This window comes from Canis lupus, chromosome 3, assembly GCF_011100685.1.
Source record: "Canis lupus familiaris isolate Mischka breed German Shepherd chromosome 3, alternate assembly UU_Cfam_GSD_1.0, whole genome shotgun sequence".
In the NCBI taxonomy this organism is placed as follows: domain Eukaryota; kingdom Metazoa; phylum Chordata; class Mammalia; order Carnivora; family Canidae; genus Canis; species Canis lupus.
The window spans coordinates 16128065-16144313 of record NC_049224.1 but is presented as its reverse complement, the minus strand read 5'-3'; the positions used below and the strand labels follow the sequence as shown (position 1 = coordinate 16144313).

Below are 16249 nucleotides of genomic sequence, written 5' to 3'. Positions count from 1 at the left end.
ATCAAAGAATTAAGAATTAAAGCCACTTTTCCTCAAACTCTTCAAAAATATTGAGGAGGAGGGAATGATTCCAAACTCATTCTACGAGATCAGCATTACTTTAATATCAAAGCCAGATAAAGATACCACAAGAAAAGAAAACTATAGACCGATGTTGCTGATGAATACAGATGAATAAATGTAACACATCACATCAATAAAATGAAAGATAAAATTCACATAATCATATCAATAGATGTAGGAAAAGCATTTTGACAAAATACAACATTCTTTTATAAAATCCCTTGATAGACTAGGTATACAAATAACATATTTCAATATAATCTAGGCCAAGTACAGCAAACTTACAGCTAACATTAAACTCAATAGAAAAAAATTGAAAGAGTTTTCCCCTTAGATGAGCAACAAGGTAAGAATGGTCATTCTCACCACTCCCATCCAGTATGGTACTGGAGTCCTAGCTAGAGCAATTAGGAAAGACAAAGATATGAAGGGCACCCGCAGCATAAAGCGGAACTGTCATTATTTGCTGGTGATATGATCTTGCATATAAAAAAATCTCCCCAAAACTCTGTCAAAAGACTGTGGGAGGGCAGCCCGGTGGCGCAGCGGTTTAGCTCCTGCCTTTGGCCCAGGGCGTGATCCTGGAGTCCCAGGATTGAGTACCGCATCAGGCTCCCTGCATGGAGCCTGCTTCTCCCTCTGCCTGTGTCTCTGCCTCTCTCTCTCTTTCTCTCTCTCTCTGTGTCACTCATGAATAAATAAATAAAATCCTTAAAAAAAAAAAAAGACTGTAGGAATTAATCAAATTTCAGCAAAATGGCAGGATACAAAATCAATATACAGAAATGAATTGCATTCCCTTCACTAGTAAGAAAGCACTGAAAGACACATAAGAAAAACCACTTCATTCACAATAGCATCAGAAACAGTGAAATACTTAGGAATAAACTTAACTAAGGAACTAAAAGTTCTGTACAATGAAAAGTACAAAAGCTTTGCTGTAAGAAAGCAAAGAAGACACAAATGGAAAGACATATCTTGTTTGCAGATTAGAAAATTAATACTGTTAAAATGGCCATTTGACACACAGCCATCAACAGATTCAGCACAATTCCATCAAAATACCAAAGGCATTCCTCACAAAAACTGAAGAAACAATCCTAAAATTTGTGTGGAAACACAAAGACCCCAAATAGCCAAAGCAATCCTGAGGAGAAAAAACAAAGCGAGAAGTATCATGCCTCCAGGCTGAAAACTATACTACAAAGCCATAGGAATAAAAACAGTACGGTATTAGCACCAAAATAGAGAGCCCAGAATCAAACTGTGACATATGGTCACCTAATATTCAGCAAAAGAGCTAAAAATATACAATGGGGAAGAAGGTCTCTTCAGCAAATCATGCTGGGAAAGTAGAGAAAAATATACAGAACAATGAAATTGGACCCCTATCTCATACTAGTTACATAAATTAATTCAAAGTGGAATCAACGACTTAAACATAACGCCTGATATCATAGAAATGTGGAAGAAAATGTAGGGGAAAATCTCCTCAATACTGGTCTTGATAATTTTTTGGTCATGACATCACAAAGCATAAACAAAAGAAAAAAAAATCAACAAATGGGACTACATCAAACTCAAAAGCTTCTGCGCAGCCAAAGAAACAAAATGAAAAGACAACTGAAGAATGGGAGAAAATATTTTACAAACCATATATTAGATAGGGAGTCAATATCCAAAATATATGAAGAACTCGGTCAACTCAATAACAAAAATACAAACAATCCAATTTAAAAATGGACAAAAGAAATAAATAGTCATTTCTCCAAAGAGGACATCAAAACAGCCAACACACATATGAAAAGGTGTCACTCAAGTAGGTGTCACCAGGGAAATACAAATTAAAACCACAGTGAGCTATCACGTCACAGCTCTAGGATGGGTGTCATCAAGGAAACTAGAGACCACAGGAGCTGGCAAGGGTGTGGCAAAAAGGGAACCCATGTGCACTGTTGATGGAAATGCAAATTGGTCCAAACACTATGGAAAACGATATGGAGGTTCCTTAAAAAATTAAAAACAGATCTACCAACAACCCAGCAGTTCCACTTGAGTACATACCCAAAGGAAATGAAAACAAAATTTTAATGAGACCTGTGCACTTGCATGTTTATCACAGCATTATTCAAAATAGGGGAGATATGGAAACAACCCCAATGCCTATCAGCAGATGAATGGATAAAAAAGATGTGGCACATTTGGTATATTCTTCAGCCGTAAGAAAGGAAGACGTTCTCTCATTTGCAACAACATGGTTGGACCTTGTGCCCATTATGCCAAACGAGGTAAGTCAGACTCAGAAAGATAAGTGCTGTACATCACTTACATACGAAATCTATAAAAGTTAAGCCTGTAAAAAGCAGGGAGTAAAATGACAGTTACTAGGGGATGGGGTGGGGGATAAGAGTGTTTAAGGGTACAAACTTGTCACAAGTAGTAAATAAGCCATAGAAATCTAGCGCACAGCATAATGATTGTAAACAATAATGTCGTGCTCTAATTATGTAACGTGGTATCACTGCATCAGCAATCCTATTACAATATACAAACGTGTCACAGTAACACCTGCTACACCTGAAACGTACACAAAGTTATTCCACATCAAATTTATTCAATTGAAAACCACTATGAGATCATGATGTCCCAGATTTCAGCCGCTGGCTTCCTCATTCTTAACTTGGTTCCACACACATTCAAAAAGATGCGCTATGGACCTTAATGTATTCTATGAAACCCTCAAGTGTGTGAGTCCCCTTCTAGCATGATCCTTGAACAGCATATTTCACACAGATCTGGCGCCTCTCCCATTCATGCGCCCCCTGTCAGCACTCTGCAGTGGTTCACATTTTTCCTCTAGCCCTACACTTGCCAGCCCCATTTTGTCCCAGGGACTCTCTGAGGACCTCTAAGGACTCTCTTTTCTTTTAAACACCTCTCTTTTAAGTACTGTCTTCCTCCACTGGAAATGTATTCCTATTTCCAAAATACTTGCTTGCTCTAAGGAAGGATCTTTAAAGATACTCATCCTTATGGTAGCCTATCAATTTACTAGGACCTGGGTAAAAAAAAAAAAAACATGGAGAAACCAATGCACAATGCTAATAACTGTGAGATAACTTAATGGATATAAATGTTTCACAAAGGTGTTGCACGAGAAGAGGCCTATTAAGTGAATGTGTGAATCTGAAGGCGGAGAAAGAGTAATTCCGTTTAATAAGATGTTTCCAGCATTATCTCACTAATTTGCTGAGGAGCAGGTACAGGCCATACAGCACTTATAAAGTAATTAGAAATCCTTGATAATTGTTTTTTTAATTAACAACAAAATTTGAAGGAAAAAAAAAAAAACCCTGCTACCCATTCCCACTTCTCTTCTGGATTAATTGTGTTAGATTCAGGAAAGGCAATTTATGCACAGGAGATTTTTCCATTCCAAATTACAGGGTGAAGATGAGCAGATTGGATACTCTTGTGTAATTTATGAAGACAGAGAGGGCCCCTTTATTTCCATTCCATTTAATGTTCCAAGAAAACCTGCTGATCATTTCTGACAAACTTTTGGTCCCTTATTAGGGGAGGGAAGGTCTCACTCTAGACACTTGCTTCACCCTCAGCACTTAATGCTGCGTCCCATCCTCAATTACGGAAGGTCGCTGAGTCACATAAGGCCAACAAAGAGGAGTCGGATCATCAGCAGTGATGACACAGCCATCAGCAGGGATATAATGAGACCAACAAGAATATTACTGTGATAAATCCAGACACTTCACACTGCAAGCAAATGACTGATCACTTAGATAGCTAGAATTGTACCCCCATGTATTTTGTCTTCTGTTTTATTTTGTGTCAGCCATTCTGTCTCCCCTATGTTCCTCTAAGCCAAGATCAAATATGCCTCGGTGAAGGAAAGAGTGTTGATGAGTGTTTCACCAAAATTAAATCCGCTCCCCCCCGCCCCCCGTGAGAATCTTGCCAAATTTTAAAGCTTACCATTAAAAGTGTCATCTACCAGGAAGTAATTTTTTTTCTCTGAGAATTTCACTGGCTATTTGGCTTGATGACACTCTGTTAGTTTTTGCCTTCTGTACTCAAGGATGAAAAAGATGCCATTTTTCTTTTATTCTATTTTACACTAGGAATGGTGAATGCACTTTAGGGTGGGATAAAGAGTATAAGAAAAATGCCAATCTGTTGCATAGATTAAAAAAAAAAAAGCCAAGGGATGCCTAGGTGGCTCAGTCGGTTAAGCGGACACCTCATGATCCTGGGTCCTGGAATTGAGCCCCGCATTGGGCTTCATGCTTGACAGGAAGTCTGCTTCTCCTCCTCCCTCCACCTCTCTCCCTGTTTTCTCTCTTTCTCTCTAAAATAAATTTTTAAAAATCTTTTTAAAATAATAATTAATCAATTTGGGGAAATGTAGATTTTCTTGCCTCTTTCATGGCCATGGAAGGAGGTAGACAGAAGGCAGATTGTTACTTTGGCAACTGATGGTCTATAAAGTAAAAATATTTATAACTAAGTGAACATACATTCCCATTTGCCCAAAACAGCCTCAGCTAATGCCTGTGGTCCTGATATAATTATTAGAAGTGCCCCCTGTGCACTCTCAAAAATGTCCCAATTTAGGCAATAAGTTTATATGGTGATCCTATTTACTATCAGAAAAGAGAAACCTTCAAGTCTCTCAAAGTGACCTGAGTTCATATGAGGTTTCTGCTGGCACTCAGTCTCAAAAAGAAAGTATTTCAAGGATTGGGGTCTGATTACATCTGTTTTTCCCAGGTTTTCACTTTCAACTATCAGATCTTTATAATTAAATGCAAAAATCATTTCATACAGCAAAGGATAGAATATTCTGTTTAATCTAGCTAAAATCAACAGAGATTGAAAACATTACGAGACACCTCTATTTCCATCCATGTTTGTAGACCCAAAGGATTTAACTAAATGCCTCCCATTCCTTTATTCATTCAACAGCTATTTAGTGAGTATGAAGAACTGTGCGAAGAGCTATGAGGCATAGAAATAAGCCAGAGATGGACACTACCCTCCTAGACTTCCCAGTCTATCGGAGAAGATAGCAAATATATATGATAAATGTCCACAAGAAAGGAAATTGCATTACTAAGTGAGTTTGGTGTTTCTTATGGAGACACATGTGACATATACTGGCCTACCCATCCTGGTTGTTAACAGTTTGAAATACTCCCCAATTCTCCATTTATTTAGGCTATAAGTCACCCTTGATGCCCCACCATGAGTCCAAGCAGCAGGTAAAAGAGTCTGGCAAGTGGTAGTAAGGAGAAAGGGCCCCCGGCTAGCTGCTACATGGACAGGCAGCACTGGAAAAGGCGGAGGGCCCCCCAACTGCTCAGGAACCACTCAGTCTTGGCAAGCTTGCAGAGGGTGACACTGGTGTCAATGCTATCAGCAGTGGTCTGGGCTTGGGCTCTCGAGACTGAGTCATCAAGAAATGCCAGTTTTCAAACCAAAAGCCTGGGCTGTGCACCCAGCCTCCTCCAGCTGCAACAAAACATTGGGCCCAGGCTGCCTGATGACTATGTCATTTTGTTTCCTGTAGAAACACATTCATATAATTGTTACATAGTATTTTTCTTGATTTGTACCAAGGGTCAGTGTAAGAAATGACCATATGAATACATTTTCTTCATCTTCTCCGAAGGCCTCTATTAAAGATATTTTCTTTTATTATAGTAATCCAGAGTTAGATTCCTGTTACAGTTTATTTCCGGGAACATTTTCTTCCTACCTACTGGTATATATCCTTTTATTAGAAAATGAATACTACATGACTCATGGAATTTCTTTATTGGCCTTTGTGACCTGCACAGGAACTAAATGTAATGTGCAGTTGTAGAAATTATCCTTAGCTTAGATTTCAGATCCAGTAATCTCCCCCACTCCTTTATATGGCCCTCAGTAATTTAGCCACATTCTAATGTCTTAATGTATATGTGCAACCCACATCAAACGTTTCTAAAATAAGCGACATCTATCAAGGATCAGATATCTGTATATCTACATGATACTAAATATTTTGAATCTCAGAATCTTCATGACAGTACTAAATGATGAAGTATGCACCTGAACTAGAGAGCTCCTTTATAGATACTCTCATACAACTCTACCCCAGTTCTTGGCCTATATTTGCCAAATAATAGAATACGTGAACATCACATTGAAAGAATATTATTCTCAAGATTACAATGGGGGTAAAATGCAACCCTAATGCCACCCCTCATTTTCTGAACCACATGTGTAACAAACACCGCTGAGAGTCCATCAATCATTATCTGTGATCAGGAAATGTTTTTGATGATTTGGCTATTTCATGGTATGTGATATATCAAAGACTTGGACTGGAATGCACCTTAGAGAAGATCCTATACACAAGCCATAAAGCAAAACTTTGCACTTAGCAGAATGCCCGGTATGTCTGCATCTCAAGGATCCCATTCATTTTCAGTTTCCAGGGCTGAAGACCCCCCTTGGAACTATAGCAAATTAAGAGGTGTGTGATTCTTGGAGCTTTGTCTCTCTTACATTAATAAAGACTAATCATGTTTAAACATGTTAGCACAGCAAGCCCAGGGATGTGGGATAGGATGCCAGCTCTAAAGTGAAATTAGTAGTGTGAAGGAAGCTATGTGAAAAATCGTGGAGAGAAATTGATTGAAAATGAAAATGAGGTGTCTTTGGAAGAAGATGGTCTAGAAGCCTGACAGTGTGAACCAACAAAATAAGGTTAAAAAACATAACAGAAAATAGCTGGCCTCTGTGATATTCAAGAACTCTTTTGCCACTCTCCACAAGCAACTGCATTAAAAGGGGGCAAAATCATACCTACTATATGCATATCGCACAGGAGAGAGCTTTCAGAAAGGAGTCCAGAGCAGAAAACCCTCTATGTATTAAAAAGAAAAAAATGTGGGAAAAAAAAAAGCACTCCTTAAAACCAGTGAAAACTCTCTCCCTACTTCCTTCCCTCCCTCTCCTCCCACCTCTCTCTCTCTCTGAGACACACACACAGTTTCTCCCTTGCTCGCTCCATCTCTGAAACTCTTGAATGAAGTACATGGACCTCAAGCTTTCTCTTCTCTTTGATGGTACCCATCCAACAACAGGAGCCTGTTGATTCACCACCACCACCACCACCACCACATTAGTTGTAAAGCTCGGCTCCCTCTCCTTTCCTGCTAGAGTAAAATGTTTATATTTATAACTCATTACACTACTTACCTCAATGGGGTGTGCCCACATCTATCCTTCATGATTGCTAGGGAGAATCAAGACATTGCCTTGAGGTACCAGTACGCTCTGTTCATGGTGAGAACACCCACATGCCAAAGGGGTCGAACCTACATGTTTTATTTGAAGCATTTTTTGACAGGGATGGGACCAAACACACAGGGTACACAGAGCAAATTAGGCTATAATGAGCCCCAAACTGCTTGTTAAGCATTGTGAACAGTTCACAAGCTGCACAGTATCACTGCCTCAAGGTAAGTCATTCTTACATCTGAGTCCTCCTTACAGCCATATTCATTTTGCCATAATCTCCTCATGCTAGGTAGGATTTCTTTCTTTAATTATCATTCTCCTCATGTTATATTTGACTAAGATCAAATGTTTGGGGCCAATTTGCAAATTTATATTATGGTACACCTATTTCACATCATTGTTTAAGTCAGGAAAAAGAGGGAGGAGGAGAAATCATTTAGTTCACACTCGCTAGGGGCATTATATCACTGGAGCCTCAGCCAACAAAGCTAGGATTATTTCTGTCCCCGTCATATAGATTTCTGATGGATTGAGAGAAGGAACTCAAATTTGTATGCTTGAGACTCTAAGTGTGGCCATGGAGAGTCAGGGCTTAGTCTACCACAAAGTAAGCATGTGTAGCTCACAGATTGCTTTTTTGTAGCTCTCTTGCCCCCAAAACTCAGACACCAAGGAAGGGTTCTCACCCACCCAACTGTCCCTAGCAATGCAGCTACTTGCTTCCCTTCAATTTTATTCATCATTTTTAATAAAAGAAAAGAAGATAATTAATCAGGCAAGACATTTATTATAACAGATGCTCATATATCTAAGTATTCAGTTTATTTAAGGAGATCTGTGAAACTGTTAGATATTGTCAAAACATTGTATGTCATAAGTAATACCACCTTTGGCAAAGGGTGTATCTCTTACCTCAAGGATCTGCTTATGAAGCCATTAATCAAGTGGGAGGAACAGAGTTCCCAGTGTTCTCAGAGGCTGGATCAGTGACCCAGGGGGAATCTGAGTATTGAATGAGAGAAGAAGGCACATCCTAATTTCTTTCATCCTCTCTCCCCCTACCCACGAATGGTTGACAAGCTGAATAGCTCATGTTGGTGAGTTGATCAGTAGGAGTGGGGGCAGGGGAGAGGCTGAGGCAGACAGCTCTCCCAAATTAGCTGGCTGCCAGTCTTGGTTCGCTGGCACTTTGACACCAACGTTAGGACGCAGAGCTTTATTGCAGTGGCACTTTGGCAGGATACCATTTCACAAGGAGCTTCCAGCTCCGAGAAGGAGAACAGGCCTGTTATTACCGGATGCTTTAAATTCATGGGCCTTGCAAATGGAGAGATGTGTTTGTCAAGGAGTCCACATTTAAAGAAATACTTGATGTTGACTTTATGTGTGGGTGAAACTCACTTAACCCTCTGAGGTCTCACATTTCAGCTATGAAAGAGCAGTGGTTAGCTGGATTCTAAAGAAGGAGTGATAAGGATTACAAATTGTCTTCTAAGACCTAAATTTACTCAAGAATGCACAATGGTAATGAACATTTATAAATGCCAAGAATAAAGCATTTAGTGCGAAGGCTGATGTTAGATTATACCTATTTGTCATAGTATTTCACTGGAAGCCTTTTAAGTAAATTCCTCCAGTTCCAACACATAATTTGTAGGTTGACACAATGCTGTGATGTGTTGCAGATGCTGTAAGCCCTCTCACGCTTGACTGTGAGCAAGACCAGCAGTGTGACCCCCACACCCTTTGTAAGTTGCAAGCAGACAACATGCTCCATGGCCACAAAGTGTGAAGGTTAAACCTGTGGGCTATAAAGTAAGGAAACCAATTCATGTGAATAACGTGAGAAATTGGTCTCACTGCTATAGTGTCATGGCCTTTGAGCATAATCAAACTCAACTCAGCAAAGTTAACCCGAGACATATTTAATGAAGACTGTTATGGAATGAAAATTAGCCATAATTGGTAAGTAATTCACAATGCGATTAAAACTTTTATTACCTTTTCATCATCAAAACATATCTTTCACTACGATTCCTCCAATATAGGAAACCAACATGAATGTAACCACATAGTTAATCTTTGAGCCAATGAACTCCAGGATGCCACAGGATATTCACCGTGGGATATCTTTTTTATTTGAGAGGGAGACACAGAGATATTCTGTATCTGTCACATATCTCACACACTACCTGCTTGAGGTTGTTCCCGATTTCAGTACCATTCTAAGCTAGATTCCTTCTGATGACATCACGTCTTTGGGTTTTTGGCAGTTGCTGTGAGCAATTATCACATGAAAATCATTGCAGAACGCAGAGCCGGGACTGAGGCTAACAATGTGTCACCTGATTCCAAAGTTCAGGGAGTTGTGCAGTGCCCAGCAGGCACATATATGCCATTTGTATGTAATACTGGACAAGAATGGAATGAAACATTTTCTCAGCTTAGGTGTGCTTTTTTAACAGCCACTAAGTTATTATGACATAAATGCTTGTTAAATTATTTGTACCAAACTGCTTAATGGAACTGTCCTGTATTTCTTATGGTGTAGGAATGCTGTGAGAAAAAAATGTTGAGATACTAAGGGCACTGTCAACCAAAAAAGTTTGAAAACTTTAGATGCATAAAGTTTTCCCAGATATATTTCTCCCCATTCCTTCCCTTTCTTCTCTCTCTCCTCCCTCTTTCTCACACACACACACACACACACACACACACACACACACTGACACACAAGTTAAAAGAGATCTGATCGTTTCATTCCATTTTTTCCCCATTCAATAGCTATTTATTGAGGTAGACACTGAGTTAGAGGCTAGATACTCAGCATATTACTTACAGTCTCTGTTCTCACAAAACACAAGCCATTGCAGAGACAGGAAGCTAATGAACAAATTAACAAACAAACACAAAATACAAAGTGCTCTAAAGAATAAGGAAGAGTTTATTTCTAGATTTCACTCCATAACTGCAGAGTTCCCTTTACCATTTATCAGTCTACAAAATTATGCCTGGCCTCACTCCATAAACCCCTGAGAGATTCTTAAACCACACATGATCACCTGCCCACCTACTGGGGAGTAGGCAACATCATGATTAACACACAGGATCAGGAGTAGGATGAGAGAGAACACCAATGAGAAAGGAGTCTGGGCATACACATGGTCTTGAGGAAACGGACAGAGTTTCTTATTACAAGGAGTTTGGATGAGGCCAGATGAGGACAAGGGGACCCATCTTCTGAGGGGCCACATCCTGAGGCAAGGCTCCTTTGACTAATCTGCCACTCTTGGAAGCCAGTAGTTCCAGAGTGTGTCACTTTCTACCCAGTTTCTCCTCACAGCAAAGGGGTAAGATTGAGAGTTGTGAGGATGCCACTGAAAAGAAATAGGGGAGATTTGCCATTTGGTCTAAATCAAGTTCTATTTGTCAGACAAATAAAACGGTGCACAGAGAATCTCCTGTCCGATGCAAGCTTTGTTTCTACCCCTTCCTACTTTTGGTAAGAAAGGTTGATAGAATGACAAGGTGATAGCAATATATTCTAGAGTCCATATAGAGCCCACATGGCCCATAGCTCTGCAGAGAAGTATCATTGTGTCTTCAGTAAAAGAAGTAGCTGTGCCTACACATCACTCACCAAAGGAATCCCTCAAACGTTCAAGTAGCAAGGGGAATTTCTACTAGAACCAAATTTTCTACCTTTATGCATGCATCCTTATTCCAAAAAGATTCTGGTTTATGTCAGAGAAGGTACTTCCAGAACAAACAGCGAGAAAGGCAAATGATGACCTTGCCTCTCCAAATAGAGTGAGATTTCAGGATGAGAGTATCTGCCTTCCTTCTTAGACTGGCCTGACCTTAGCAGCGATACTTGAAAACGTCAGTGTCATCAGGGGAAGGACAGTACCTCCTAAGTTATAATTTAGAGCCTATGAAGGCTTTTTGTGAGACTCCTCTTAAGAGAGGAGCTCAGAAGAAATGAAACAATCTCCTGCCTACATTTACAAATTAGGGTTGGAGAGCATCCTAGGCTTTCAGACTCGGAGCTGTGCAACTCACCTCCTCCTTTCTCAGCAAGAGGACTAGAGCAATTTGTCTTACATGGGGAAAAAAGTAGACACAGAAAGACTAGAGGAAAGAGGCCAATTGAGAGGTGACGTGATGTTCAGCTACCTCAAGATATACAGACAATGCCGCCTGTCGTTTCTGCCCTGCTGCAAGGATGGCTGTAATTACAGAGTAATTTGCCAGCTTCCTTCAGCTCATGAACCTTCTAGGTAGGAGCTATGCTTATTCCCTCATTGGCGCAAGATGCGAAATAATGTTGGCTGTGTCTCTGCTGTCAGGTGTTCTCAGCTGCTTGGGAATCTTCTACACAGGCTACACAGGCGTGTTCTCTTTTTTCATCCAAACCAAGATAGTCCTGCACAAGGAAAGCAGGTTTTCTAAAGGAAATGGGGAACATTAACCCTTGAAAGATTTTCTTTTTTTAGAGAAAAGAGTGAAGTTTTTAAAAAGCATTACCATGCTATTCAGTCCACAACTTAGCACTTAATTGTATACTGTCTTGTTTTGTTCTCTACTAGAATTGCTGAAGTCTAGAGCTGGACATGAACTTGGCCCTTATGTAGTCCAACCCTCTAATTTTGACAATTTTAAAGAGAACACTATGGAAAAGTTTTTTTTTTTGGCAGAGAAATACCAGGAGCCAGATTTTTCAGATTCCCAGATTGGTGCCTGACCTTCTTCTGCCTGTCTCAGACATTCCAAGAGATAGCACATTTGAGACTGCATATATGCTCCATATCTTCATAATAAAACCCAAGTATTTTACTCCCAATGAATTATCAGTTTTCCTTTTTCCATTTATCTTTTAAGTCTAAGGAAAAATAGTAAGAGAGAAATCCAGCCAGAAAGAAGAGTATGGAAGTTTTGGATATATTTTTCAAAAAATCCTAATAAGAGCTAACAATTATTCAATGCTTACTCTGTTCCAGATATTGGGGATAAAGAGGTGAGCAAAAGTGGAAAGTATCTCTATGATCAAATTGTTTCCAACCTAGTGGAGGAATCATGCATTCATTTTTTAAAACACAAACTAACATTTATTGAGTGTTTTCAATGTACCCAGATACACTGAAAAAGCTCCAAACTCATTATCTCATTGAATCCTGACAAAAAAACTGCAAGGTGCATATTATTCCCTTTACTGGCATCATCACATTCCATAGATGGAAAACCAAGCCACTCCAAGTTATGCTCTACAGGATATGGCCGGAGAAAATGGAGAGGTGGGATTTGAACCCAGGGAGTCTGAAATCTGTCCCCACTAGCTCAACCACCATGCTACATGGCTAAGGCAAACTATGGATAGAACATGTGGCAGGATGTGTAATTACTATTAGAGAAAGACACAGTATTACCTTCCTCCTTCCAAAGAACTGAATTTGTAACTTAAAACCCTTAACCCTAAATTATGGGTACTTTCAACCTAGGTTAAAAGAGAGAGAGAAATCTAATTTAAAATGAGAGAAATTACCAGAAAGGACAATAACTCAGGTTTTTCTTACAAAGGTCTTTTATGATACTGGGACAAAACATCTGTCATTTAACCCATGTGGAATACTCAAAAAAAAAAAAATTACTTTACCTTTTTAATGGGCATATCCCCATGATGACTAATCCTTTTAGTTACTGGATGGGCATTACCCTCAGGACTCTGCAAAATTCGGACAACTCTTCTTCCTGTCACTGTGCTATAAGCTAATGCATGTTTTCAGCGAATCTTGCATTTCTGTCCCAGATTGCCCAGTACTGAGAAATTCCCCTGGTTTCAGATTTGCAGTGCTAAAACTGGGACAGTCCAGGCAACTGTTTCTTCCTACTCATACTCAGCCTGGCATCTGAGTGCATGGGGAGCTTATAGAGCCTGTGTGGGTGGAAGAAGTTTCAACCCTGCTCACCTCTGGGCACCCGTTTCAGTCTTGGTTGACTCCACTGCTGACTTGAGCTGCTGAAATTTGTAGCCCCTCTTCTTGGCAGTGACAGCACACAGAGGCAGCTCTCTGGGGAGCTCAGCCTTCTCTGCGAATGACAAGGCCACCCCCTTGGCTCTCTTTAGGCTACAGATGACCTGATCTCTGAAGTGACTCTCTTTTGAGCATCACCTTGGGCAGTGTGCTCTGTCACAGGCCTCTGCCATAGGTCACTATGACCATCACCTCAGTGACTGCCTTGATACTTGGCCAGCAACAGCCTCATCTGTGGCCCACTCATCTGAGACGTGTCTCAGGCTGGTGTGTGCCTGAACAAGCATCCAGCCACGTCTCTTCCACTGCAGTCACTTTCTACTGTCAAAGATTTTCTATGAAAGTTCCTTTCAGAACTGTAAATCCCAAATATGCACAGTGTCCTGCTGAGTCGTCCTTCTCAAGCCGAGACCTTGGGTTTTATAACCCCTCCTACTAGCCCTGGGGGGTTGAAGCCCAGAGGTAAGTAAGTCTGGACACTAATGTCTCAATTCTTGCATTTTTCCCCCTGTCTCTTTCTCTTCTGCTACCCTTCACCATTAGCAGGCTTTATACTTCCCCCTAATGGGAACGTTGCCTACATGTTTTCCATGCTCTGCACGTGGGATGAAGCTTATGGAATTTAGAACACCCTTCTACTTAAGAATTGAGGTCGCTACCCTAAACTGAGCAATGGCCTCTATTCCCAGGGATTCAGAGGGAAACTATAAACGCTATTGGTTCAATGGATGAGGAGTTACTAAGCAACTTGCTAAAGACATCAGCAATACTTTCAAAAATATTAACCTCATTATGCTTTTTTAGTTATCTTAATTTGGTGCTGGCTTTCTTGCTGTTTTTCCTCTATTTTTTACTACTATGATAGCAAATGAATCTATGGCAACGTTGCCTTCACCAGAATGGCACAAGAAGGAATAGGAGCGCAGTAAGAGTCTCACACCTGAAGGAAGGTGATATTTAAAAGATCATCTTCCTCCTACCTTGCCAGCAACAAACTACTGCACTAAAAAAGCAAGTGAAAGAGATCTATGTGACTACCATTAAGAAGGGTTATTTAAATTAATTTCCTAAAAAGACACTTTTTTGTGTGTGTGGTCACAGGAGAAAACCTGAGTTTTACGTTCAAGTGTAATAAGACCCCTCATTTTCCTCACCGATAGATTCCATTTCAAAGAAACACAGTACTGTAGTTTGTGGCGGGTTTTTCATGACAGTATTTGACATAGAAGCACAGAATGTTAGAGCTGACTGAGTCCCAAAATATCATCGAGTCCAGTCCTTTTAAAATATTTTTAAACTAGCAGAATTATGAAATATTTTCTTTCCCCCAAGAGAAATCTTGCTTCAAAACCTCATGTTGAAAAGGCATGATACTACTCTGGGTGAAACCAGGATGGAGTCCTGAAGCCTAACACACACTGACCTCTGACACACGACACAGCAGAATCCTAAAGTTCAGCATCTTTTGTTGAGCATTGATGACCACCACCATTAGGGACCAGGAAACTTAGAGTCAGGGAAGCCTCTCACTGCCAAAGGTCATTACAGGTTTGACTTAACGACTCCCTCCACGATATCATGCTTCCATACATTTTGGAGTATTTTAATAAGGGTCTGGTCCTTTAATTAAAGTGTTTTATTAGGTGCCATTTAAATGTTTTTTAAGCAATTTTGGAAACTGAGGTTTTATTGTTTGGTTTTTTCTAATGGTGATACAACTATAAAGCTATAAAGCAAGAGAAGAAAGTGATCCAATTTTCAAAATTTTTGTAGTCAGAAAAGTTACTAATTGGTCAGTAATACTAATCTATTATTGACCAGCATGTCTGTGAATAGGAAGTTCAAGAGCTCGGTTAAATGCTGAAACAAGCCAAATGTACCCCATGGGAATTTCAGGAGACAATGCTGTCCAGGAAGACAATTTCCCACTTGAGCAAATCATTATGTGACAAAGCAAGTTGGATGAAAGTTGGAGATTTAAGCCATATTATTAGAATTTTTTTTAAAAGTTAAATGTGTTGTCCAGATCACCAAAAAAAGGTGCAGATCATAGGTTTGGTTTCTTGGTTTGTTTGTTTTTTTAACAAGTCTAATTTCTGAAATTTTAACATCCAGTAAGTCATATACTAATTTTGAAGGACTCTGTGCAGAGATTTAAACTTCAAGAACTATGAGTTCTTTAAAACCACGGAAGATTGATTTCATGTTTTCTTTTACAGCATTTTGATGTGGACTTGGCAAAGGAAGAGGTTCCTGTGCTAATTTCCTCTTGCTCTATATAATTAGTCAGCATTTGAAATGAGGTAACAGGATATAATTGTCTACTGACCATTGCAAGCCCATTTGTTTATGACACACTCACCCGGCTCTTAGATGTACAATATTATTACCCACCTCTTCATTTGCGTCGCTGTCTCTTTCCTCTTTTTTAATTTCTCCAGCTCTGCCCCCCTCAGTCAGTCCCTGCTTCCTTTGTGGGCAACACAAGCAGGCACTTTTCCTTCCAGCTGGCAAGGCATTAAGGGGGTCTGAAGGGGGTGTACAGCCTGACTTACACACTCCCCGGAGGCCAATTACATTCGGAATCTCCCGATCTGTCCTGATCAGGGAGTGGGACTTCCCTTCACGGCCTATTGTCCTAGCCCTGAGCCACCTGATCAGCCGGGTCCTACCCAGTATTTAAATTAGGGCATCACCAATCCTGGACCCACATCAGGGCCTCTAGGTAACACTGGGGAATAAATTAACATTCTGCTGTTGTTCCAAAGCCACATGGACACCATTATTAGAAACCCATGAGCAATAAAGAGGACTGCTAGGAGAGTCTCAAGAAGAAAGGGGATGAA

The 16249-nt window shown here is 40.1% G+C and overlaps 2 long non-coding RNA genes across 3 annotated transcripts in view; one reads left to right on the top strand and one right to left on the bottom strand.

Moving 5' to 3' along the window:
* LOC102151391 overlaps positions 1-13526 on the bottom strand; it is a 298291-nt gene extending 284765 nt beyond the window's left edge. For both annotated transcript variants that reach the window (XR_005356690.1, XR_005356691.1), the window contains exon 1: positions 13338-13526. This is a non-coding gene — a long non-coding RNA (uncharacterized LOC102151391). The remainder of the gene's footprint in view (positions 1-13337) is intronic.
* Positions 13527-13634: 108 nt separating this feature from the next.
* On the top strand, positions 13635-15804 carry LOC111095136. Its single transcript, XR_005356696.1, has 2 exons — positions 13635-13865; positions 15623-15804. It is a non-coding gene; the product is annotated as an uncharacterized LOC111095136 (long non-coding RNA).
* The last annotated feature ends 445 nt before the right edge of the window (positions 15805-16249 follow it).